Source organism: Varroa jacobsoni, unplaced genomic scaffold (assembly GCF_002532875.2).
Source record: "Varroa jacobsoni isolate VJ856 unplaced genomic scaffold, vjacob_1.0 scaffold_31, whole genome shotgun sequence".
Classification (NCBI taxonomy): Eukaryota; Metazoa; Arthropoda; class Arachnida; order Mesostigmata; family Varroidae; genus Varroa; species Varroa jacobsoni.
The window spans coordinates 65173-91955 of NW_019212933.1; the positions used below are offsets into that span (position 1 = coordinate 65173).

The 26783-nt window shown below is 45.3% G+C and overlaps 1 long non-coding RNA gene across 2 annotated transcripts; it reads left to right on the forward strand.

The window, feature by feature from the left end:
- Window positions 1–764: 764 nt before the first annotated feature.
- Window positions 765–17423, forward strand: LOC111259229 (uncharacterized). Of its 2 annotated transcripts, XR_002679522.2 has the most exons (5): window positions 765–1098; window positions 4300–4582; window positions 9505–9898; window positions 10289–10345; window positions 15623–17423. It is a non-coding gene; the product is annotated as an uncharacterized LOC111259229 (long non-coding RNA). The 2 variants fall into 2 exon arrangements; XR_015310495.1 differs by lacking the exon at window positions 10289–10345.
- The last annotated feature ends 9360 nt before the right edge of the window (window positions 17424–26783 follow it).

Sequence of the window (26783 nt, forward strand, 5' to 3'; positions counted from 1 at the left end):
CGATGACCTATAGTGTATCGTAAGCGGCGAGGACGACGATTGCCTAAGCAGCGGCGGCGACAAAATCGCCAACCGTAGCAGTCGTTGCCGCCATCGTGATTAAGCATTCGAGGACGTGCTCTTTCGCCCGTAACTAGTGTCCAGTTGTTGTCTCGAAGAGACACAGTTGGCCGCTCCTTGCTACGATTGCAATGGCTAGAATAGCGGCAGGAGTGCAACAGTGGCGGACCGAGAGGAAAAAGGCAAACAAAGATATCGAGAAAAAAGGCGTTGCTTGGTAGTTTCAACAGTGAGATAACAATCGCCAACGTTTTCACTTGGGCACGCAACTGACCCATTTCTAGTAGCTAACCAGCAAATGAATCAGCCACTGAACTGAACACATGAACAAGTCGTGGTGCTCGTACCAACCGGCTTGCACCATTGGACGGCCACTAGTGGCACTGCCGCAGTCGAAGGGCGCACACACACGTACGCAAACGCACACAACCATGGAACACGACCAAACGGCACCGTTGCAATGTTAATGAAGCCCGCTATTTAATAAGAACAAATCTGATTAGTAGACTTTATGTGTAGTAGCGGTACGCCAATCGTGAGGGCAGCCCGTCAGTCGGTTGCTGTGTCGATCGGTCTTTTGGCCAACCGCTGTTTCGATAAAGGAGGTGAGTCGTTTTTCTTTGCTCTTTCACTTCTAATTTCTCTCCCTGTTTCTCCCATTTTGTCTATCTCACTAGGACTTTCGCCATCTCTTGCTCGCCCGGGCTTATACGACTGGTCGTCGTCTTCTACCCTGCGGTTGTCCAAAGTGCGTGCGTGTGTGCGTGCGTGCGTGCGTATTTTACTCGCATGTAGTTACGTTGTGCTAGTACCCGTAAAAGAAGTACTAGCACTGGTTGCGGTTGAACTGTGGTAGGCCTCTGAGCAACTGCTACTATTCCCGTTGCTTGCTATAGGCAGGACGACAGACGTGGTGTCCGCAGTCTTAGCAGCGTTACGAGTAATTCGGCTACTCTCGAAATAACATCAAGCGTCGAGGAGCCAGGCGCCTCAGTGCTGACGGACAGTTCGTAACTTAGGCGCCGCTACGAACTAACAGTAAGTCGGCGTGCTGTTGTAGCGATGAACGTTGAAACTTTTACATTCGGGTCACGCGCATCCCGTGCCACCGTTCTAATGCTACAAGGCTTCGACGGCCACAGCGGCGACTCCCACCGTGGTTACTACTCCTTTACTCTAACTCCCTCTCATTGGCTTTCTTTATTTTTTCCCGCCCATACACGAGACACGTCATACCACATCTCCCTGCAGAGCTGCCACTGGCCGCCGGCTGAAATCCTCAGTTGATTTGAGTCCGCGCATAGACTTACGCTTGCCGAGAAAGAAGTCGTGTGCTAGCACGTCCGTTCGCCCACCATCAGAGCTCCACCTGCCCTCCTGCTCCTTCAAGCCGTCGCCTTCTCGGCGTCATCAACAAATAGGGAAAACAGCGGCAAGAACCGCACTCCGGATCCGAAGGTGGGAGGATCATCCGAAAATTAACTAATTGACGAAGAGAACATAAAGAGTTCTCTACCAGGGGGTGCGAAGACTAGGCAAAGCGATGCGCAGAAAAGCAAAAGGAGAGATTGTAATACACACGAGAAGGTGAAGCCGACCACGGGAACAGTCGATGAGCTGCCGAGAGTTAAGAAGGGAGAGCGAACGTCGATGCAGGTCTCCAGGGAGAAGGGTTGAGGAGCCTGGCCTTACCCCACCTACAACCCAGCCCAGCCCTGCTACTGGTGCTCCCAATTTTGTGCTGTGCTCTGTCCTCTCAGCAGCTCTGAAGCAAACGGACCGCTGCAATACAGAAGTCGTGAAAGGTGGTAATAAGAAGGGATACGAATGGATAAGGGGGAAGCGGCGGTGGGGAGTGGGGATGCAGGAACTAAAGGCGGACCACAATCTTAGATTAGAGGGCGGCTCTGCGGGTCGCGAGGTTGGTTTGGCGCCGAACGAACCATGCGATCTCTTCTTTTCTTTGCCGTTTCTGGTGGTCGTCGTGGTCGAAGGCAGCTGGCGAAGTTAAGCGTGCTATAAGGTGTTAGCAAGGAGAGCTGCTACAGGAACAGGAACTAGGACAGAGGGTTAATGGCGAGGTGGAGAGTGGTGCTAACGTAACGACCGACGACCTGGCGTCTGTTAGTTGTTCCCAGCCGAACAGATCATGATCGAAGGAGCGAAGCAAGCGGAGAGAGAAAAAAAAAGAAAACGATCACTGATTTTACACTCCGAACGTGAAACCCACATAAGCCTGACCGATCGTTGATTGTACTCGTACCGATATCTGATGGCGTTCAGCAGGGCTCGTCACGTATGGCTTGTCTCATTGAAACTTGCCTATATTTGCTGCTCCTCCGTGAAATTAACGCTAAGCGCAAAATCTTGTACTCGAAGCACTTGTACGAAGACTACGCAACCGCAGTCGCATATAGTATGCGCCTAACGGCGACAGCAGCAGAAGCACTCGATATGCTGCAGCATAACCAGTCCGCGTTTTTTTCCCGGGGAAGCTCTCTCTCTCTATTGTACTTGTATCTTTTTTTCAGCTCCTCTCGATTGCTCTGTCATTTTCCTTATTTCTCTCTGTTCGCGAGCTCTCCTCGTCTGTATCTACAAGCTACCTCGTACAAGCTAACTCGGCAAGGTATGCTTGTTACGTGTCGGTGCTCGAAACGGGAACGTTCCGTTCAGTCATGCTTTTACGCTAAATTAAGGTATTGCTTTGCTGTAGGACAAAGCGAGAGAACAACCGCTTCCGCCGAGATGAGTGTGTCTCTAGTCAATTCGGCATTAACATCACCGCCAGTAACATTCAGGACAGGTGTCAGCCAACTGACCCGACACTAGTCCGCTACCGTACGTCCCCCTATCCGTCCAACAAGGTGCATAATCTTCATCACTACCTGGAAGAGCTACTCGACTACTTAGAGCAGCTACACCATCTACTTTTTATCTAGCAATTGCCTCCGACCGTTCGCCTGCCGCCAGCTGTTTAGCGTTGATGCCACGTCTGAGTCTAATGTGAGCGACGTGACAAGACTGGCCGCTGCTACTGTTGCCGCTGTAGCTTTCATAGCCACGCAAACACGTTCACAGAGAGATATACACGCGCACTCAAACAGACGTAGACACATCTGCGACGACATCAGCACCAGACTATAGCACTTACAGTCAGTTACAGTAGTAGTAGTAGTAGTAGTAGCAGATTGCAGCTACCGCGGACCAGCTGCTGCCGTTGATGCCTGTCTTTGCCTGATGTGCATGTAGCATCTGTGGTGTTTTATCCTTGTCCAGCATTACCATCACCGTCCACCAGCAACAATTCTCTCGTGTCCCTTATTTGCCCCTGCAGCAGAACTTCCCATCGAATACACTGCTGCTACACGTGGTCGATGCAGAGAATTCAGAGAAAGGGTCGGTGTAGGGTATAACTGGACTCCGAAAACAGCTTCCCGGGCTTCGCTGATTAGCTGATGTGTATTGGGGTCCATTTAAGCTGTAATGAAAGGAAGGCTGACTACGCACAGCAGCCCGCCGTACGACCCCAGCATCAGCAGTAACATAAGAAGAAGACGTCAACAACCGCCATTACTGCTGTTACCACTACCACTCTAATGTCACCAGCATTTGTCTGACCTCTGCGTTTCGCTTTGAATGCTGCAGTTTCTAGTCGACTGGCGTAGACCGTATGTACTGCTTTCTGCTAGAATAAACGGGACATGCAGCTAGTAAGTTGTACGAGAACCTTTTGACCCTCCTTGAAAATCGCCTTTGACAGACAGATGGAAAAAGGTACAAAGTAATGTTTTCCTTTGATGTCTTGGCTTATGGCTTTCGACAACTAGTTCAACGAGTGAGTCGATAATAAGGGTCGTGATGCTGTTTGCTTAGTTGTTTGATCAAAAGGAAATTGAACGGGTTTCGCTTTAAGTTTATTTAATCTGATTTTCTCTTATCGAAGTATACAATCCAGTTTGATTACCTTATGAGTAGACATAAAAAAACATTACAAAAAAACTAGCCCACATTTTTTATTCGTCTAAATAACCGATTATTGACAGGTTTTTTTTTTAATGTAATTTTTTATGTAATTTTATGTAATTAAAGTCTGCCCTTGCTATCCATTGAGTGAGTTTTTCTAAAGGAACAGCAATAGCATGATCACTCGAATTTGCTATTGTTCATTCGTATCTACGGCGCCGCCGAAGTACTCCTATGGGGAATCAGCTTATAGCAGTCCGCTGTTCGTTGCAGGAAATTAAAATTACCCAAGTGGAACTTTTTCCACAGTCACCAGCTTGTTGGCAACGGTAAGGCAGCTGCGTCGCAAAGGAAACTTGGGACAATGAAGCTTGGGACGTTTCGATTTTGTCAGATACATGCCGGTGAGCATTGACCCCCAGATGAAGCTCCATCTCAATGGAAATATGCGACGCACTCGACCAGTTCCTAAGGTGATGCACTTGTTTTTAGGGAGAGTCAAGGTTAACAATAATCAACGAGTCAATAAGGCAGAGTGCTATCGTTTTCAAGTCAGGTGGGTAAAAGCAAAAAGTAACATTAATATCATATATTGTAGTATCAGGATGTAAAATATTAAGCCTTGAAGTTATTACAGATTAACAAAGCTCATGACGTTGTTGCAAGTGCGATTCAAGTATAACGGATACGATTATTCCATTTGTTGCCAAAATCTAAACAAGCATTGAACAGGCCCATTCGTTGATCTTATAGCCAGTGTAGCGTAACTTATAGCTCAGTCTTAACTTACTCCGTTGTTCTGTTGCCGTACTGTAAATTGTTTGCGTACAACCTAATTTATTCCTCTGCTATGGTTATGTTGATGACTCGGTCGCCCACTCCGTTATAGTCACCGTGGCAATTCTTTTTATATGACCAAGTCTTCACAGTCACCTCTTGTAACACTTAGGGCTTACCCCCCCCCCCCCCATCCGGAGTCTAAACAAAGTGTGTTTTTTTGAACTTCCCCGGGTTTTCTCTCGGCACGTCAACCATACAAACAACCATTAATTTTAGCAATAATGCCTAATTTTTCCTCGACCCCGCAATGCTAGCGTGCTTGCGTACTAAAGCAGAGGTGTTGTTCATTCGAAACTGGGCATAGGCATACTTCATCTCGTACCAAGAACCAGCTTTCTATGGCAGTAGGGATGTAGAAATTGGAACGCTCCGGTTACCTTGTTACTTTGTTGCAACTAGTCCAATTCTGGCGTCTTCTTATAGATATTGACCCGTTGTTACGTCGCATCTGTCCTGCTGCACGGGAAAAGTTGACTGAAACTTCAAAATGTCTAATATAAATTCTGAACCCCAAGCCATGTAAGCAGCGTCAATATGTTGCTAAGGCCTGGCTTAACTTAAACTCTAGCTAGGCTGACTTATATTTCTATTTTGTTGTCTTGCCGGCAGTAACTCCGCTAGCCTTCTTGTATGCTCGATACTTTGTTGCATTTTTCGTTTTTGCGCTTACACTAAGAAAAAAGAAACTTCCAGTTTTTATTCAATTTTCTGTAAATTTTTAACTAGAGGCAAAAATCAAGCGCGCAATTCAAGCTACGTGATGACTTCACATCTGCCACTTTGGAAACCCTCTGGCAAGATATACATATATATCTATATCGCTTTATACAGCCTGTAACATAGTTTATTTTATGTTTAGTTCTGAAAAAGAACTGAATATACTGGACGTATAGTTGGCGGTTTCAGTAATGCGTGACGCATTTAATATAAGAATATTTGGTTTGGTTTACTTAATTGGAGAGATAATGTAAACATCATGTAGATCTTAAACAAAATATAAATAACAATTAAATGAAGCGAATTAAGCAAAGGTTTTATTAAAAAAGAAACCCACTTTCTCCGTGCAAGGTATCTTCTATTGCCATTTATAATTGTTTAGGAGGCTTTTCCTGAGGAAGTTTGTATTTACATGTGAACAAGGGCTTTGTACATTTTCTAATGTTGCGATCACATTAATATTTATTATGATTTAATGTCTTTTCAAAATTGCTGACAGCGCCATTAACACTCTTTCCGTTTACTTGTTCAAAACATAAACAACAAATCAAGCTAATAACAGAATAATTTTGAATTAGTGCCGTGCCGCAGACATCCTTCCGAATCGTTTTGGTCCCCTCCTTCTTCGGTGCCAGCAAAGGATTATATAACGTCGCAAATTCGTAATCTAAGCTATATCAAAAGAAGAGACGTACGAAATGGTCGTTGTCCTAATAATACATAGTGTGGCATTAGGAACGTTCATCTGTGTATCAACCTTCCGCGGGTTCTGCCAGCCAAGCGATTTCTTCTTACAGGTTAAACAAGGCAGATAAATTCGTAAAATATCTCGGTCAGTTCGCTTTGCTTGAGCAGTGGCAAACAACGGTATTGGAAGATAATCCTGGATTACTAGTTGTATCCTGCAATGATACTGCATGAAATATGGCCATTTCTAACCCCCTCTCAGCGAGGCTTCCTCCAGGAAGAGGTAATGTTTGTAGTTGAAGAAATGTAGCGAACAGCCGAAGCAGTCTGGTCCCCTAACCCCCAACGGCGCGCGCGCGCGCGCGAGCGACTCTACTGCGTCCAAACTAATGTCCGCGTTCACAGTAGGATAAACTTCTCTATTGGCTTCCCCTTCTAAGTAAACGTGATGAACAGCCGAGTATAGGGAAGCACTCGAGGGAGGTGACCCATTTCAAGTTCAAGTAACTCCTCGGGTACCCCAGCGGCCTTCGCTTTTTCGTTTCAAATGGTTCACAACTTGCCTGTAGGGACGATAAAAAAGTCGAAGTCGACAGCTCTCGAGTTTTTGCAATTACCGTTAATTAAAAGGGGGAAAGCTTCACATATTCATGTGTAATTCACGTGCTCTCCTTCAAAAGATTGACTCTTAAATGGAACGACACGTTGTTTGCGCGTGCCCGGAGCGTGATGGCCGAGGAATCATGCTAAATAAAAACGTATTTTCCGTACTTCACAGAGCCGAGTGCAGCTACTGTATGATCATTTTCATAATCAATACAAAGTAAAAATCAATTTTTTTATAAGCTTCATAAAATTTAAATGTTTCTGCCATTCCCAGATATTGCTAAGATGTTATAATTCCACTGACGAAAATTCTCCGCGTAACATAAAATAGCTTTTAATCATTACCTCACGTAAGAATACGTTTGCGCCTTTAGTCCCAAAGGATGGGTCTATAACGGCATTCTGTGCTCCTTTGACTAGCTAATTCGGTAACTATTCAGGTATGCTAAAACTTTTTGAAAAAAACCGTTGAATGTGGTCCTAAAAATGATGAAAGATCGCATGTTTAAAAGACAGATTGCTTTGGTCTGAATCTGAGTGTTGACGTGAAACTAGAAATAGAAGGTCTTCACATATTGTCAGGACTTCCGCTATTTCGCGAGCTTCAGCTATCTAGGTTCATTATGTGATCCTAACATACCTTTAAATTTACTCAATTTAGAAAAATGGCGATAGGAACGCTAAAGAAAGCGGACAAAATAAATACAAATGGAAATATTATCCTACTCTAGCAACTACTAATCTTTTGGGTATTATCTAATTCAGTTGAAGTATTTCACTATTTGAAATCAGGTTAGGTTTTGTAGGTTAAAATTGATAGTCATAAGTAAAAGACAAATAAGGTGGAAAGCGGGGAGGGCGTTTCCAGTAACTGTTTCAGAAACAGAGAACTATATAAGGAAGTTATGCTGAAATTATCTAATTGGATTTAGCATTATTTGCTTTATCAAGTGTTAATATGTTTCAGTTATTGTTGATGATTTTACTATAATTAACGAACGCCCCTCATCACACCTGAACTTTTACATATACTATAATCCGGACGAAATTTACCTAAAAGCAATGATTGTTTAACTTTAAATATTCATGTTGTTCACCGGCCTTTGCTGCGCGTACCTCGTCCCACAGTTTCGATCCTTCTCGAACCGTAAACCCATCCCCTTACACTGCAACGTCTACATACTTTTCTTTCAGAAAGATACTTTTCAATATACCACTCATTGCCGCCTCTTCTATCTTTTTTTTCTCTATTGCTTTTGGTACTCGCCTTGCCTTCAACCGCCATCCATGTGTCGTCCTCATTTTCCCAACCGTTGTCCTGCTGCTCGTTCTCGTTTTCATTAAAGTGCAAATTGTTAAGTAGCAATTAATCCACTTTTTGTATACAATTCAACTCAGTGCACGGACGGAGTTCCTGCGTCGGTCGCTGCACGATCTGCCTTCTCGGCCTCCGCCTCGCCATCAACGTTTTCCTCGCTCCTTTCACGTTCCTCATCTGTGGCTTCGGTCTGAAAAGTCCCCCCTTTCTACCGATCGTATGCTATAGCATCGCTGCTCCTTAGTTTTGTCCCGGTGAGTGGTTCGAAAACCTCTCTCGTGCCAAAGTTGTGCCTTCCCTTCCTCATTCGTTTCACCCGAGAGGCAAAGAAAGATAGACAAAGACTGAGGCAGATCTTCGCTCGACTTTGAAAGTCTCAAGACGTTATATAAACCGTGGCGCTGGTGGCAGCGGAAGCAGCACTGGTCGTCGCAACGGCCTAAAGTCAGTTCGAGGAAAACTAAGGCGACGTTAATGCAAAACAAGAAGTGCTACTGTGTGGTCGGTCAGCCGGTACAGCCAGCAGCGGTGGCTCTATGTTGTAGCTACTGCTTGCGGGCTTTGCGGCACACGCTCAGCATCGTGACGCACAAATACAATTCAGTTCTTACTGTGTGGGAAAGAATAAGTACAAAACGAAAACTTCAGACAGGCTAGCTGCCAATGCTGTTGTTGCGGAAGCTACTGCTGCCGCCGCTGCTTTCGGCGCAAGAGCCAAAGCGGGCTGCTGCTGGGGTTGGCCACTGCGGGAGAGGCATTCCGCATCGGCCAAGTCGCCGAAGAAGTGGATAACATCAAGGGGACATTAAGAAGAGATGGGAGAACAAAAGGGCACAGGCAGTAGTTCAGGAGCGGCCACGGCAAGCGGAAGGAGGAGCAGGACGACGACGACGAAGAGGACGAGGGAAAAAAGAGAAAAGGGAAAAGAGAACACTGCACTGGAAACAGAGAAAAAAACGAAAGACTGCTAAAGAGAGCAAGCGAGAGAGAGAGGGAAGAGGGGTATCAAGAAATCTTCATCCACTCAGTTGCGGCTCGCCGGCCGGCCGACAGGCCAGTTTGCTGCTTCACAGGCTTCTTCTGCCGTAAATGAAGAAGCCAGCGCGACTCTGAAACGGAGAAGCGTGAGGTGCTAAGGGCGGGAGAAACGGCTAGAGTGAGACGAAACGACGGGCAGAACTACTACGACCACTGCTTGTGCTGCTGCTGTTACTACAGAGAGCGCTGTGAGTAGGGGTGGGCGGCAGTAACGGCAGCCGAAGCATACTTGCAAAGCGATAATTAAGCTGAAGTTTAAATTGAATTTTCAGGCAGGCAGGCAGGCAGACAGGCGGGCAGACGTCCAGACAGACCGCCACCGGCGCCAGAGAGAATCTCAACTTCGAACCGTTGCCGATCGCCCCGAAGACATAGGGCTTTCTTACGTACCTGGTGGTAATGGTGAAGCGAACTGTAGCAGCGATAGTAACAGGCAGGCACGTGACCGAAGAATCTCCCAAAGTACAGAAGCAAGGCACATTGCTGCATGTCAGAGTACCTTTGGGAGATCGTCCAAAGAAGACGGAGGCGAAAAAGGGCAAAATGCCGTCACGAAATTCGAATTGCCAAATTATTCCGAACTTTCGCAAACTTGATTCCCTCTAATATTTGTGTGCACGTGAGGATGTGTCGACGGAAGTTTGGAACATGGGGGAGAGAGTCAGAGTACGTATCGTGCACTACAATTATTAATAAGAAAACGACCAAGAGTAGGTAATATGATGTAGGATTATTGTAATTTTTTTTCAGTGTTTTAGACGGCCGGGAGAGCTATCTTGTAACTAGATCAATAAACATTTGATCGCTATTATTAGAATACATTGAATCGGCCATGTGTGTAGCGGCATCACTCAGTACTCGAGTGTCGACATTGTTGCCTTACCACCCGGCTACCTAAGTTGGGAACTTCATGCAACTGAAAATCTTCGCGAACGGGCCGCTTAAAGCCCAGCTAATAGACTATGGTGAGAACCGACCTGAAAATGACCTGCACTAGTACAATCACGGTAAAAAGGTTGGAAATGGAGACATGAGAAATTAGGGACTGATTTTCAGGTGGTAAATTAAGCAAAATCAGTGCAGGCGGACGGAGTTCCAAAGAGATCTAACGAGGTAAGTTGGCATTGTTTTGTATCGAGTTGATGTCTATGATGTTAAAAAGAATCATGCGCATCTAACCTTAGATTCCACTTGTACATACGTCGCACAAGGACGCAGCTTAGGCACATAATAATATACTTTTCTCTTATTTATTAGCAGGCAGTCTTCTTATAGCTGTTAATCTAAATTTCTTGAAAAAGATGAGTCCAGACTAAAATGGTTATTATCAAATTCCGACAGAATCCACGAATTATAATATCTCTAGCCGCCAACTAAGCTTAGACTTTCTCATATTCACGAGCTGGCCTTATGATTGCCAGAAACTTTTTTTTCTTCGGGTGCAACAGCTAGGACACTTGTAGAAATAACGTAAATTTGCGATTCGCAAATAAAAGGAACCTCTAAAACGTAGCAGATGTAACGCTAATTTCAATAGTAACGACTAGTGGCTCTTTTTGCACAGTTATAACAACGTTACGATTCTGTAGTTTCCTCTGGGCATGTGCATACGATAGGCTTAAGACGGGATGATAAAATTAATCACATTAGACAGTTAAGTGTAATGTTACAGGCGTAAGTTATAAATTAATTATTGTACTACCAACGCTGGGCAACTTTAACGTTCAAAGCTGTGTCTTATCTGAGTGCTGGTGAAGCCTTTAGGCTTCATGCCTCAGCATCTTAACTACGGATGTTCATTGTGATCTATGACGGAAACCTCCAGCCGGAACAGGAATTAATGTTTGCCCACCACTCAATACGTATAAAATTTAATCCCGTACGAAGACATGCGGAACAATAAGGGTGGGTAGCAGCAACAATAATAACAACATCGATTCCGCCATCGAACAGCCGACAACAGGATTTAGCAATAAAATTGTCAAGGAATTGGATCGGCTGTAAGTGGAGCTACCTAGCTAGCAGTCCACGAAACCTTAGCCGAGTGCAGCCTTCTTCTTTGAGATAGTAGCCCCAAAAAGCAGTCAATCGCAAACGCAAGTCCTGGCTTACGACAGTCGCTGGTGGTTTCTCTCTTTCCGGGGCTACTGCTGGGACAAGTGGGGGTTGGCTGTAAACACTGGCGAACGCGCAGATGAAAAGCTTCTTGCGCTTGTTCCGTTCATAGAGACGAAGCAACACAGGTTAGACTATTTGTGACGATATGCGCCTCTGTCCAAACTACTATACTGTTGGTGGAAGGCGTTCGGCGTTCGCTGCATAAGGATCACATGGCCACTAGGGCCTGCAGGTTCGTTTCCCGCAGGAACGTAGGCTGACGTTCCGAAGAGGGTTATACCACTTACCGAGACGGACAGTAGCACCAAGCGGATAGAGTTCTGCACAGGTCGACTCATCGCCGTCGAAGTCGCTGGCGCCTGTCGAGTAACTCGTAAATATCCACACAGATGGATAATGCAATAAAGCGACAACCGTGGACATAAAACCCGTTTCCCACGCGATCAGACTTGAGATCTCCCTCGCTATTGAGTATCACCAACCGTACGCGATACTTTAGCAAGCAGCGAACGAGCAGACGGCCAGCGACAAGTGAGTGAGTACGCAGAAACGCAAGCAAGCAGCTCCAGTGCTGTACTAGCGAATCCCAAACAGCCACGGCCGTCTTACATCTTAATGGCGCCGAAGGTCTGACCGTCTCTCCTCCCTCGGGGTAACTAAGACTATACGGCTGCCTCCACCCAGAGCGCGTCTTGCAGGATTGCTTCCAACCCCTCAACGCCTTTCCCGTCACAGTCGACGAGACAAAAATAGACATCAACCCCTTCGCTGGCAACGTTCATGTTACCCGCATCGCCCTCGGACTCCCCCAGCTCAGGGGTGAGTAAGAGGGTGAGAGATAGATGCAGCACGGCAGGCAGCTAAGGAGCCTAAACAGCATCTCAGGTGCAATTACTCATTGTTATTGCACTGCTGACCAGCAGAAACGGTTGTTGAGGCAATGCGACCGAAGGCCTGGGTCAGTTCTCTTGTTGTCTTCAAGACGATACGATGCTTTCGTTGTTTTTACTATCAACACAATTTTACCCTTAGGTAGATAGGATACAGTTGGTGGGATGTTATTAATATACATATGCGTATGCTGTAAACTCTAGTCGTGTTGGATAATAGCCTGCTTGATGCCGGTTTCCATAGGTGTCTTTGTTGTGTAGTTTTAATATTGTTAAAAACACTCGTTGATTTACTGCGCAATAACGGAAATAAGATCGCTATAACTAAATTGATAACAGGTTATATAAGATAAGATTAAATGGTTATGTTAATTTGATACAAACATGATAAAGTTAGTATCTGATACGTAATTATTTTTACGTTTTCTTTTTCTTTTTCATTTTTTTCATTTCTTTTTTATATATTTTTAATTTTAACATATACAAAATCCAATGAAAGGCACAAAAAATACCTATAGGTGAACTGAATCTTCTGTTTCGTGTTGTTTTGCGGTCTACATTGTGCTAAGCAGTATTTAGATTAGTCTTTATTATACCAATAGCTTAAATATGTTTGATAATCCCTCCATATTGTTAGCATTTGGTGTTTCTGAATGGCTTGAAAAAGCGTTACATTGACCCACTCTCACAAAGGCACTGTGTCCCAATTCCGGCCCCAACCCTAGTTAAGTGGAACACCTTCTCGCATATGAACTGAGTATCGTGTTCAGAGTAGAAAGGTCAGGCCGATGCCATTCTTGGCCTAGATGAACGGAGGATTAAAGGCTCGACAGCTTCTACAAGTTATAAAAAAATGCTCATTGCAATAGATGATATTAATTAGAGCTTATATCGTTCGTGGCTGAGGGCTCTCAGTGAGAGTAACTCTGTTTACTACCACAAATAGGGTCAAGAATTCCACAGTAGGACCAAAATGGCACCATCTATGCTATTGAGAAAGGCTGAAAATAAAAGTGTTCGTTTTCATTACCGCCCGCTGCTCTCTAGGGAATGAGATATTGTTGACTACCTAGCAGATAGGTTAGACGCGTGCTAGGACCGCTTCAAGGCTTGCTCGAGGAATTACCCCGATCGTAGCAAAGGTAATGCTGCAAACGAGGCAGCATAACAACGTCTATGGACTATACTATACCCTAGGCCTAAATCAACTTCATCGTGCTATAGAATTCTCGCCATTTCCGTAGTGCGCCTTGCCGTGACAATCTCCAGATACGCCGGAGCGTGCCACTGTGCCCCGTGAGTTCTACATTGGACTTCTGTTTTAGTAGACTTATTCACTTGTCTACGCAATGCTTTGATTTAGTATTCCGCCGCCAGTAGCGAAGACTACTTTCTATTACTTCCGTCCTACGTCTACGCAGGTGCTACTGAGGATCACAGAAAGTTTAGACAAAAATTGTCGAAACACGATTAGTGCATTAGGCTGATGCATACGGTGTTCCCTGAGCTATTGAAGGCGTCCCCATAGAGAAAAGTCACACATGGCAAAAGTCTTTCTGTTACCTCGATCTTAAAGTAAGTGACTTTGTACGCGCAACTTTTAATTTGGGACAAAGTAAACCTTTTCGGCGGTGAACGATTATCGTTTCGTAAATTTACAAACTGTAATAAATTAAGGCTCGAGACAGACATTGCATGTCACACAATGAAGAAACGTAGGTCATTTTATTCCTAAAAATCCTGCCTCGTTCAACGTTATCTTCCTTCGGTGGATTGAATCGTTTGTTATCGTACGATGTGAACTTGACCCTTTGCTCTCCTTGGATCGACAGATGGGTTCTTTCGGTTAAAACTATGCGTTTCGTGCCAACTACACAAATGCGCACAATGTCAGACGCCAAATTATCGTCATACTGCGAAACAAAGTATTTGGTTATGCAGTGACAAAGTTATACGCTCATAGTTTCTATGCTCCTTTGTGTGTTTAGCACTTTAAAGTTCCCTGAAGTACTCAGAGTCGTCGGAGTGTCACAGTTGATAGTATCGTAAAATCTTCCACGTATATACAGTATACCTCAAGCTAACAAAAGACAAAATAGTTTCTTGTCAAGTCACGTCATATTTACGTATTTTGTATCATATGCATTATTAACTCTTTGCATATATAGACAAGTACCCCTGGACTCGTAATGCGTTATCTTTCCTCATTGTTGTTGATTGCTAGCTGCGTTTAGGGTCATGGCATGGCGAGCGCCTTATAGTCTGTGAGTGGTGAAGGTGACAATTCCTCGCTCAACCGTCCTTTACGCGCACGCTCTAACGAGTTTGCCACGCCGACGTTCATCGGTTTGTTGCGATTGCCCCTAAGCCATAAATGTGTATTGTCCCGCGCCGCAGATTCAGCCGCTAGCGTCGCTCGCGTCACTAGTATTCGGGACGTCGGCCCATAAATTTGCCTTAATCGTTTTCCTTTGCGCGGCCTCACAGTAAGAACGATGCACCATTTCAGTTGCAACTCAGATAACTCTCTGCATAGTGGCCTGACTGAAATAACTAAAAGCTTCCTCGTTCTCCCAACGATGCTTTTGCACTTGCGTAAAAGGACCCCCTCTACGAGCAAGGCTGAGGTGGGGGCAGACAATTTCAACTAAGGACCCCTTTACGTCCAGCCACACCTGACAGCCTCTTCTATCCTCTTCACATTCTCTATGAGCTGGTAGGCAGCAGTTTTTCGAATTACAGATGTGACGCTGTATTTCAGTATATGGCGACGTCGTGCCAACTTACGCATTCCCTTCACCGCGTGCCCGTACTGCTGATGCTCATTGTGACGGGATCGTTTTTAGATACGTCGCGTGTATGCTATGCAAGCGAGCCCTTGCGGTACGGCGCACTGTGACAATGGCACGGTGACTGCAACAGGATAATAGCCGCGCGCCTACGAAAGCCCAGCTTCCGATAGCTAAATGGCGTAGAGGTGCGCCCCAGATACTAGAATGCTTAGCTCATAGTACGGTGCTAGCTTTACACGCGCGCGACACACACTCCATTCGTTTTATACTATTCGACCGATACGTGTAAACGAATTTGGCCATGAATATATCGATACGCGGTGCGGTGAGCGGAAAAGGCTAGGAGAGAGAATGGGAAGAAACCTAACAGAATGCTCGCAGCGACTTTTTGAACTGCTTGTCGTTTTAAATGGCTTGTCCGATAATGCAAATGCCGATATCGCCGAAGTCTGCCTATTCCTTGCAGCAGGCGTACGGCATCACGGCTGTACAGTGCGATTGCCTTTAAGTCGTTTCATAGCTCGTGAGCAAATGCTTCATGTCACGTTTAATTGTGCCTTCACTTAATTGTTGCTATTCTCTCTCTGCAGACGGAGGCGGTAAATCGTTGCATGCACAGCCACAGTACCAGCTCTCGTGCGCGACAGCAGAACGCGATAGCTTTGGACACTAGAGGCACGACTACATAATACGGGATGTTGGAATCTGCACACACTTGATGAAATTATTGAAAAACGGCAAGTTTTTATGAAAAAAATAAAACACAAAAAGAACTACCGTAATTTAGGATCTTAAAAATACATGTGCTATTATGCTACCATTGTATGGTGCTAGCTTTACACCCGCGCGACACGCACTTCATTCGTATTATACCAGTCGACCGATACGTGTCGTATATATATGCCCGAATGTAAGCGGTGAGATACGCTTTATACATTATATATATATATATATATGCGATAATCCATATAAATCGACATTATATAAAGACTTTAGCCAAAGCCAAAATCAACCTCTAGAATAAAATATAGAAAACAATATATAGTAGTAATAACAATACTATTGCATATAAAACTATTGTTTGTATATTTATGAGAGAGACGTCTTCAGAAATTTAGACGTAACTTAAAAAATGCATTGCATCAAACCTATTAGTCAAAGTTATTCTAGAAGTCATACAACGAACCATTGATTTAATGCGTCCATGTGAACAAACGGATATTAGCTCTTAAACGAGAAAAATGCCGAAAAGTGGTCTAAAATCAGTTGTATTGACTTTATAAGGGCTCTATATCCATTGGTCCTGCTGACCCTCGAACAGCCTTCTTCCATTCTCAAATCCCGGCTCAGCCTCCCCAGGGACCTTCGCCACGCAACTGGCCGCATGGTCCCTGTCCAATACAACTCCCTTATATGCCGACGTTGAGCTGTATCCCTGCTGTGTAATGACTCCTTCTTGTATATGTTTTCGTGTTCAGCAGTAACCTATATATGGGCGAGGTATATAGATACATGCCCTACCAGTGTATCCCTCTCGTTGGTGTTGTCTTTGTCTTTACCGTCATCAAAAAACCCTCGATACATAGATAGGGGCACTGGTGTTCGACCTCCATAAAATTGTTCATACGCGACTGGCGACAACTGGCGACCTATCGACGGACCGACTTCTTCGATAGAAACCATTTGAATGATGTCCATTCTAGTCCGCTACCGCACCCTACCGCACTATGGCTACCCCCATTGCTGCTTTATCCCGCTAAGGTTTCACGTCGTCATCGAGATTTCATAGGTCATAGACCCCTCGTTCTATCTCCACATTTTCATGGAAGAGGCAATTTTCGTGGGTGAGTAGCGGCATGCGCTCAAATCGCCATCCGGCCACAGTAGCAGTCGTTCAGGTGAACAGGCAGTGCATCCCTCCCGCATTCTCGTTTTCCTTCTCGTCGCCGTTGTGGCTGTCCTCGTTCGCGCTGTGCTGTTACATAAAATAGTTTAGGCCGTGTGTCCGTCGGCGTTCGTTGCCCTTCACTTGCTCCCCTGCGCTTCACTCCGAGACCGATCGAGAGCTCACAAGTTGGCCATTTTGCTGCTCCAATCTTCGATCCAAAACGATGAAAAAGACAAGGGACGAAAAACTCTCGTAGTGGCCATGGGCCACCGGGATTTGATATAATTTATTGTAAGGCTCAAACTAGGCTGCCGCCGCCGCGATTACTACGGTTCAGGACGCTGTACGACAAGGTACGCGACTTAACCCCAATTTAGTATTCTCGAGAGAGCGACGGGTATGTCCAATGCCCGTGCAACTCGCGCCGCCGGCGTCTGGCTACTGTGATAATAATAATAACATTGTAATATTTCATGTCGCTGGGTGGCAATACTTGGTCGGTCGACTGATCGGTTGCAAGCGGCCGAACGGCTGCTGGCCGTCTGTCGTGCACTCTCCCCTCACAGGAAGATATGCGCGGGTTACCAACGTGACCGTGAAGGTGGCAGTGGAGCTACTGCATCTGCTATTGGCCGTTGGGTATCTCGTCGGAGAGTTAGGGCAGACTAGGTGGTCCTGGCGGCCAGCTGCAGGAAGGTCCTATCCCCATCCTTTTCATCCGTGCACGACCAGCGGCTCAGACAGTTAATACCTCCCGTGGTGCAATATCTCACGAGGCTGTAGTCAATGTGTGGGTGGATCCCGAGAGCGTGGCACCGATGACGAGTTTACCAGTAGAGAGCGGCAAGTTCAGGTGGTTTCAGGTGTAGCCTTATAGGAAATACAATATGAACGGATTAAGTGATTAGGATAGTACCTACACCCCAGACACCACTTGACAAAAGACTACGAGGCTGATACACAAAGACTTCCGGGTGTATTTTGAGAACGGCAAATAATGCTATCATGCAAGTAACAAAAAAGATGTCTTTTATTGTTGCCATTATTAATACTACATACATGTGAATATGCTGTAGTATATAGATTTAACTGCACTGTCAGCTTCCAGCAGCCGTAAGCCCTCAGAGGGACTGGCAGGCTTTCGACTGAATAAGGATGGGTCCAATGCTAGAAAAACATACGTAAGTTGACATGATTTAAAAAATTGACTGAGAATTAAGTTATTGTATTATAGAAAAAGTCCTCTGTAGTAGTAGTGGGAGGTTATCTGTCGAACTTTACCCTGCACTTCGACTAAGCCTTATCAATAGATCAGTACCCTTACGGCGATATTCCGGCCTTTGTATTAGGCGAGCCTACTTGTTTCTGTGCCTTTATCTGTTAGCGCTTTGTCATGGGAACGTTAGACGCTGGCTGGAACGTAAAGCCGAGTACGTTTAAATATGTCAAGTCAGTGCATTACCTAAATTGTGACGTGAAGATGTAGCGAATCGGCATTACGTGCGCATATGAGCGCCTAGCTCGCTTCAACTATTGATGGAGATTAAAATAGACGGAGGTCTCTTAACACTGCCACTGATAACCACCGATATGTAAATGTAAGTTAATCCGTGCGCCTAAATAGAGGACGCGCGAAGGCTGGTGCAGTCATATGGACTTTAGCCATCCTGCACATTTTGCAAAGATAACTTTTCGTTAATTTCATTGCTCCACTGGAGAAAGCCTTTAAACAAATCCCTAGACGTACAGCAGAACGACTATCTGATGCGCAACGTCATAATTTGGCTACGTCATAGGACAGCTACGTCATTTAGAGAGTGCCTTTGATAGTATGATTAAATCAGTTGAACTAGCTTGGACAACCCAATCATACTGTTTCTCTAAATCATGACACAGAGACTTCGTTGCTAAACTACAACATTTTATATAAGTGTAGTATATTTAACACGTAATAGCTGATGTACCACTGGCAGAATCAGTTTTTAAAAAAAAAACAAAACAACAAACGGTATTTTGTTTCGTGACATGCCACGATTTACAGCGCAGAGCCAGACGTTCAACATTCTGTCCGCTGCCGCTCCCTTGGAAATGGCGTCTTGGGAATTTACTCCTTGACGGCCTTTACTGTGCGCAAGCTCAAATCAACGCGGTCCACTACATTCAGATTTGCAGCGTCAACATTCAAAGACATCGGGGAAGCGCTATAGCCGAGGACAAGCGACACGGAACGACATTCGAACATCTTGCTTTCCAAGTAGGTGTGACTCTCGATTTTCGTTGTCTTCTTTCGTGCTTTCTACCCACTTATCGAAAAAATCAGTCGGGTTCGGGGAAACCATTTGGCAGACATTCGCCCGCAAGGAGAACTTGGCCGGCACCATTTCTCTCCTCTCTTCCTGTATTTGCTTGACTATATATTTCACTCTCCACCACGCGCTCGGTCCCTTGCCTACGCGAGGTGGAACTCTTAGCGACTCAACGTCAGGGTGGCTCTTTTTCTGACTTTTCCGGGGACTCTTTCCTTGTCGACGGACGATAGCTCTAAACGAAACAGGACCACATCTAAGCGATGTCTACAAGGCACATTCCTGTTCACATTGCACGCCCATGCATTGCCTGTTTCTATGTTAAATCTTGCTTAGGTAGGTGCCTCCTTTCTCGAAAATCATTGAGTTCTTCTGTTTCTCTTTGGCCTGGATCTCTCTCAGCCCGTCGTTATTTCTCCTTTCACTTTATTCGGATCTCTTGAAAAGTGTCGCATTGTCGCCGCCCATTCAAAATTTAAAGTCGCTGATTTTCATCATTAACGCGACGGCCACTCGGGCCGTATCAACCATTATTGCTACCAGTGAGGGTGTGGATTTGGATCAAAAGCAGCAAATAAGCCAAGCTCAGCTCAGCCAAGCCGTCAGCGACATGGCGGCACTAGCTTAAGCGTACAGTTTGCTTAGACAGTGGCTGTAGCGGCGTCCTGTACGCTATCCCGCCTGCAGTGCCTTCAGCAGCAGAGTCAGTTACTTTCGCAACTCTGACTTGCTTGGATATTTGCCGCCACATGTGTCTGTCTGTTAGAAAGCGTCTCTGCGTACGTGAAGGAGAACACCTCTTAGTCAGGCCAAGAGGTGACGAATTACAGGGGCAAAGGCATATCGACACGGTCGTATCAGCAGCACAGGATTCATCGCCACTGTCACCTTTGCAGAATTTTTTCTTTTTCACATTTCTTTCATAAAGCCTTGGTACTCGAGAGATTGTGCTCTCGTTCTCGAGCGAGAAGTACCAATTAATGCGCAAGACTTGTCACGCCCCGTTGCGATACTCTCGGACTCCGTCGGTCGGCAAAAGTCGACGAAGTATCCCGGCTCTTGTGTCGAATCACATTGTCTGCTCTGACTCCTAATCGGCTTCTGTTATTCTAGGCGGCTGATTCGAATTAGAGCAATGATTCCCCTCATTTAAGTTAACGCTGCTACCTGATGACGATACTACTTTATCTTCGTTGTATCTTCGAGCTCTAGTTGTTAAGGAAGGAAATCTGAAATCGCACCATAGTAAGATTTGCCAATGCAGGGGATGCGAATTAAATGTGATTAGAGAGCAAAGCACTGGTCTAATGAAACGTGCAGGCGCCGCGTTCATTTATACTAAACTGCTCAGTATCTAACGCTGCTAATTGTAAAGCGCTTTTAATTTTTATTGTAAATTATTCCTAGTGTGCCCAGTTTGCTATATCTAGTTGTAAAAACCGACAGTTTCCGTCGCATACAATGAGCAGGTTGGTTTCCACCGTGCTTCAATGATATAGTACAATAAAACTGATACGACTTCCTTTTGCAATCGCTGACCGCGTGACCCAAGCAAAGGAACTCCCGTTTCCACACCTAGCACTCCCCCTGCTGGCATTTTCTTCGTATGCTTTCTCACCCCTTTCTCCCTTCTGATACCAGTTCTAGTCCTAGACTGCACCGATTTTCTCTACAGGTTCTCTGTCTGCGACGGCTCCTTCTGATGGCGCAGCAACGCACGTTATCACTGCGTACCAGGCACACACGGTGGCGTTCGAAGCGGGGTGAGTCTTCTTGCCTCAAGATATAAGCCATCCTTTCTTTTCAAGCTGGTCTCAAGTGCTCACTGGCGAAGTCTATTGTACGCCTATTTCCTTATGCTTGCGTCCGCCGTTTGAGCCTACAGCTTCTAGAATCTCCTCGTTTGCCTTCCGTTTATTCTACTACCACAGCACGGTGGCGTCCCGTGCCATCCTAACAACTACGACTGAAGAAGAGGAACTCAGGTTCCCGAAGCCTTCGAACCTCTTCGGTCACTAGAGCCGTTAGCGGATATCCTAAGGAGATGTCGTCGCCTACTAGCAAGCATGCAAACAACTCCCCGGTGTCCTGTTATCCTTCTACCTAGTTCGCGGTGGTGATGAGGGGTGATGTCTGTGGCTCCCCAGCCTCCCTGGGCAACTGCTACTTTCACTTGAAACGAGTTCTACTACACTAGTACATAGGCAAGCAGCCTTTAATTCTTGGCGCTCAGGCGTCTACCAACGGCTAGTCGTTACTTGACCCCTAGTGCTGCTGCTACTGGACATTACTGCAACGTGACGTTATTAAAGCAGCCGGGACAGATTTACAAGCAGGACAAGCTGGCCGACTGCCTGGCTCGCTGTCCAGGAGAGTCACAGCATTTGGGGACCGTCCCGCTGCGCGACAGAGGCGTGTGCCGATAACCATCTGCCTGTCCTGGCCTCCTTCCATCTTCTCCGAGATCTCTCTCTGATTCGGCTCAGCTATCTTCTTCCCAGAGGCTGGCGATGTTTTACCTACACCAACGGCATGAGCAGCACCTGGATCACACCGACGGTGCCGAAGGCCACCGCCGTTGCATGCTTGTGGAAACGAGGGAATGTTCAATATCACGCCCATACAAGGATAAGAAGATAAAAGACTTAGCTAGAGCATGGGCTCTGGTGCAGCGTTCGACTGGGATTCATTGATTGGTCCCAGTGAGAAGAACCGTTTTCCGATTTGGTTCACTCGACTATGTAGCCTCAGGTTAGGGATACTGATTGCTGCTTCGTTAAAATAATAATAATAATAATGGTTATGTATATTCTAATATTGTGCAGTATTCGTGGAGATAATCTGTAGTCAGCTAAAAGTCTTATGGACGGGGTATTGTTTATCAAGAATGTGCTATACTTAACAAATATCCTCTATTGTGACAGCTATCGTATGGACAATGAGCTATTTTATAATAGCATATAGTATATGTAGATTATTTGTGTGTCGTTCATTTTTATTGGGGGTTATTTTTTGTTAGTTTTTGTATATTGTGTTAAGTGGGACAGAGCTTTGTACACCCCTTATGGAAATGTTTAATAGAAGCAAATTATACACTTTAATACTATGATAATTAACTAATTTCTATTATTACTATTCCTTCGATCAAGCTAGAAGCAATCTGGCCAATAGGTACCCATGTTTAACCGGAGCTTTGCAGATTGTTCGCCATTGGGTCGGCACATATCAGTCACAATTTAATCTCATATCTTACTTCAGGGCCAGGAACACTGACTAATTAAAAATTTTTTTAAATCGGAAGCATATTTGAAAAGAAAGAGACGGAACCTTAGTCTGTTTTAACGTGGGAAAAATCCTGAAGGGTCATTTCTTATTTGAGGGTAATAGTTTATTCATCAACGCAGAATATAAGTCCTTCGGCAGAAGATAAAGCCTTGATTGCAGCACATATACACCGCCTTTATGAAAACTGTAGGTTGAATCCAATCCTTTCTGATGTAAACCCAAAATTAGCAGACCCAATGAGTGATATTGTGAATGCTTGTATTCGTTCCGAGGATGATATTACATGTAGTTGCAAATATATACAGGGCGTTCCGTTTAGGTTGGCAAGAAAATTTTATTTTTTGCTCTTCGCCTAACAAAGACAATGCAAGGTAAAAAAATTTTTTATGGACTGGGTTTTCGGATTACTAGTTCCTTATACTGTATGGGACCGGCGACCAATAGGTTCTTGCGACATGAAGCTTAGAAACGCTCTTCTATTCTATCATCCATAATATACGTACCTATGCAATGAATACATTTTCATCAATGGGTTGTTATAATTCATCAGTCGACAGCTGTAACGGGTTACTTCACTGTTGCAGGTATGTGAGCAAATTCAGCTTATTATTAATACACCCTTATGCTACAATTACCGTTTGAAGACGACCGTAGTTTTTCATTATCACTCACGTCTCACATCTTTTGTTTTCTTTAATTCTCCCGAATAAAGAAATTCGCTCGAAAAATAGTTGACTTCTAAAAACTTATCCTTCATTCCTGGAACCCTCGTTACTTTTATAAGATGCGATTATTTTCTGGGGCGCGTGTGCTCGACGCTGTTGTACGCAGCAGCTCTAGAATGAGGCGTCCAGCAACAGGCCCGGCAATGCTACAGTACTATGCGCGGATTCATTGTTCGTTTCATCTATGAGCGGTCTGCCCTCGGATGTTCCCCCATTGCCGTGACAGGAAAGTCATCCTGTTCTCTCAAAGGAACTTACGATGCAGCCGCTCATTAATTCCCGCAGATGCAATAGAATGTGTAAAAAGGCACCCTGCGATCGAAACGCCTGCAGTAGTAGCCTCTTCCACGATTCGCATTTGTCGATCTTATCTTCGGCGATGCTCACTTCCGACTCGCGCTTTGCTACTGCGTTTTTCCCTGATGTTCCCGTTATTTCCGACTTTCCCGGTTCGACCTTTTTCATTGTCGGCCATTTCCTAAACAAACGCCTTCGTCGTCGTTGTGCTCTCTGTTGTTTCTCCCTCTCGCCGACCTTTCCAACTCGCACGCCTACCATCGCTCTACCACCGTGCTCAGAGCAATGGATGTAGCTGCAGTTCCTTCTGCAACTACAGCCATTGCAGGCGGGCAAATGTTTTAAGGAAATTACACATGAAAAAACTGCGTAGTAGCAGTAGTAGTGGCGGCGGCGTGCCACAACGGCGTTCGTGGCGTACGCGCAGTATGATAGTAGCTGCAAGAATACGCACATCAAGTTGCTTTGTCCCTTTACAACTGGCCTTTTCCCGTTTTTCGTTAGCTTCATCCGCCAGCTTTGTCTTTATTTTTTTTTTTTTTATTTTTATTAACATGTCGACGTCGAACAAAAGGAGCGGATCGGTGACTGAGAAGAGCACATAGTATCGAACAGCAGCAGTCGGCAACCGAGGCGGTGCACAGCTCCGATCTCACTTTGATTGTCTTCAACCGCGCTTTGGCATCTATAGCCGTCGCTGACGCTATCACTGCTAACAGTCGACACACAAGCGGGCAGGCAAGAAACAGGCGGATCGGTGAACGGGCGGCGGGTTTCTGCAACTGCGTCGTCGAAACGCAATCCCACGGATCACTAAGTTGACCTGACAGTGGCATTGATGTGAACGGAGATGGCAAAGAACGAGCGGAGATAGATGGATAGAGCAAGCAGAGATACAGAGAGAGAGGCTGGATATCTTACCATTGCCGGTAGTGCCGCCACTAGCAGAGCACGTTCTCCGCCACGTCTTTCCTTACAACGCCCTTCTCCCTGAAGTTTCCCCAAGCCTCACAGCCCCTTCCGGTTACCACGTTCGATTTTCCGTATGTCTGTGCTTCCTTCTGTTGATACCCACCGCCTCGATCCGATAGATACGACCGCTACTAAGTGAGACGAGGCAAAAGGAAGAGACAAAACCAAGACGAAGTGTAAGAACAACAGCAGAGTGAAATCAAGATGCCCCGAATTGGCCTTGCTTTCTGGCTTGATCGAGTTGAGTTGCGATCGATTTCGCTGACAATCGCTCAGTCGTCAACAGCTAGCTGGGCCGCAATCGTCATCGTTCTCCTTGTTTTCGTCCACCAGCCGCGTCCGTTGTAAACTTGTCCTAACATAACCCAACCAATGCCGTTGGGTCTTTGAAGACAGCGCTACCGATAGAGAACGCGGATACGTGATAGACGGAGGAAGGAAGGCGTGAGGGATACGGGGATAGCTGATAGACAGGACGAGTGCGCTCAGCCAGGTCTAAATCGAAAACCAATACAGATGTCGAGCGTCGGGAGAACGCCATAATGAAACGAGCAGTAGAGGAACGAAGGTGGGATGGTGCCTTAAGCAGCATCGAAGCGATTGGCGACTGTTGCCTCGGGTCGGCTTATAGTTGCTGCCCGCCACTGCGAGCACCGGCCAGCTGTACTTTTCCCGCTGCCACACTCTGTCCACCACTGAAGCTTTGCCAATTTTGCTTCCCCTTTACCTGACGCATCGTTCCATTTTAGCGACCTGGAGAAACTGAGACAAGATCGTTCGAGGCGACGAAGAACAGCTTTTCGGTTAAAGTAGGCGGGGTGAGGAAGGCTCAGGTAACTTTCTCAGGATTGCCACGAGCCGTCCACTTTCAGGCTTTGTGAAGAAACAAACAATCGCTTTGATTAAATTCCTTTTTCTTGGCCTACATCGAATTTGCTGCCAAGGCCATTATCCATGGGTCCCATATAAAGGCTTCTACAAGTAACAGTGCTGTAGCTCTCAAGCGATGCTACTGTGTCTATGAAGGAAAGTAATAACGCTCAGAATAACTTATAAGAAACAACTATGGGACGCCCGATCATCTAAAACAGGTTACCTTAAGTTGAAGGTAGATTTCCGCCAGTTAGTAAACGCGTACTTCGAAAATACTTTTTATTTAGCACAGCCGACTTAGAAAGACCTGAGTAATTTGAACAGGGGCTCTAAACGTCACTTGACATTCACTCTTTTAACCTGTCAATTTTAGTTAACGTCTATCTAGAACTATACATTTTCGACAGAAGTGTTTCAACATTCATGATTGAATTTCAATTGTTTCTTGTTGATTTCCCTGACTGTTCATCCTGCCAGCGTCCGGGAACCTAATAAAAAGCTCAATTTTTTCTATTCGTCATTTACTAGAGCTAATGTGATTTTGTGGGATGTCTTCGCAGCGGTAGCAGCATCGCACGAGAAGACAATCTCACAAGGAGCAAACTTGTCAAAGTTAGCCTTATTAATATTTCATTCAGATTAGATAGGTCCATCCTTCTCTAGCCACTCCTTTCTGCTTTATACTTCGGCCCCTCTTTGCACTTGTTCTATTGCTGATCCCAGCTTGCAAGCAGATGTGCACCCTCAGGTCGATAGACGACGCTTTCAAAGCTTCCTTGGTCTCCCGTGGCGCTCAACTCTCCATTTCAGCTTCGTAGCCAATCAGCGTTTGCAACCGATGGTGCCTCATCGATGACTTCAACTCATCCAGGTTTTGTCCCCTTTGCCTACCCTCATATATAAAGGTAAGCAAGGGTAGGTTTGCAGTACGACCGGAGGCGGAAATAACTATCTTAATAGTTATCTATGTGCAAAAACGATATTGGAAATGCTTATTATTTTACAATGACAATGTCAGGGATTACAACACGGACTACTTAATAACGCGAATCCTCCATTTATTTCTTGGTGTTGTGGGCCATTTATGTAATGTGCCTACAACTCTAAGAAATACATGCCCATATATCCGTGTAGTGTGCTCTCATCACGTCGGTGGATTTCGGCCTTTGGGTTTAAGTAAGCCCTTGTGTCTTTTTTGTAGTTAAGTTCAACTTCAGTTGCTATATAATTAGGTAAAAACTTGATCCATATTAGTGTTTGACTAGACAAAGCGAAGGATATACAGGCCATATTAAGACGTCAATAATATCAGAAAACTTTGCATGAATCAGGCTATTCAGATTCTGAACAGAACATATATACAATTAACGTATACGCCTATGTAGTAGTCGATTAATTTTTGATC